Below are 1222 nucleotides of genomic sequence, written 5' to 3' on the forward strand. Positions count from 1 at the left end.
GAGTGTTAGAGACAGTGCGATTGGCACAGGACAGAGCGGAGTTTAGGGCTGTTGTACATAGGGTCGCTATGAGTCGCAAGCGACTCGATGGCACATAACAGCAACAACAACAACAACAACAATCAATTCAAGGGCAATAAGTTGAGATACTAGATAATAAAGAATGAGGATCTCTGACAGATAGAAAACAAATTCTACATGCCAAACAATATATCAATTTATTGCCTAGAAAGAATGTTGAGATCATACTACAGGCATAGTACTGGAATGTACAGGAGCTCAAGTAGAGATGAAAGTATCCTGGAGCTGAGTGTAAGGGAGGTCAGAACCGAAATTGTTCACAGTGTTTGGTGGAGCTTCCCAATTAAAACAAGGTTGGAAGTAGGAGTAGCATTCACTTCCAAAACAGCTTGCCTGTGGAAACTCCATCAACATGGAGAAAAGACCAAATCTGTACAAGTGTTCAGGTATTTCGTTCATAGGGTCGCTATAAGTCATCTATGACTTGACTGCACTTAACAACAACAACAACATATTGCGAGGGAGTTGACTTCCCATCTTTCTCCCAGTGTAGCTTGTGGATTCAAACCAAATTCACCATGTCAACTTTTGTGTTGGCGATGCAGTTCCTTACTACTAAACTACCAGAGTGCCCTAAATATCAGACTGTTGTTGTGTACCATAGAGTCATAATTGACCCATAACTAATCTTGCAATGGATTTTCAGAGGCAGTTAATTGCCCTGGAGGTGATTACGCATCCTTATCCCAGAGAGCAGCTGGTGTCTTCGAACCACATGTCTTCTGAATTACAGCTTAGCTTCTTGCCACTAAACCACCAGATTAAAATAGTGTATCAGAATTCTTCTGCTTTTACCTACTGTTCACCCTCCACTAATCCCTTTGCCAAGCACAATAGATCATAATTATTAATTAAACATCCCTTATATATAGACGTTAAAGGAATAGGCCTCCACTTTCAAAAACTGCATACTATACTAGGGAAATCTGCACACATTACAATTTAATGTAGTAAAGGACACGGTTGTTGTTGTTGTTGTTGTTGTTGTTATGTGCCGTCGAATCGTTTGCAACTCATAGCGACCCTACATACAACAGCCCTAAACCGTGCTCTATCCCGTGCCAATCTCATTGCCTCTGACACACCCATCCCGATTACCCCAGTCACTGAATCAATCCACCTCGTAGAGGGTCTTCCCCTC

This window comes from Elephantulus edwardii, unplaced genomic scaffold (genome assembly GCF_000299155.1).
Source record: "Elephantulus edwardii isolate Elephantulus edwardi_28Jun2011 unplaced genomic scaffold, EleEdw1.0 scaffold00301, whole genome shotgun sequence".
Taxonomy (NCBI): domain Eukaryota; kingdom Metazoa; phylum Chordata; class Mammalia; order Macroscelidea; family Macroscelididae; genus Elephantulus; species Elephantulus edwardii.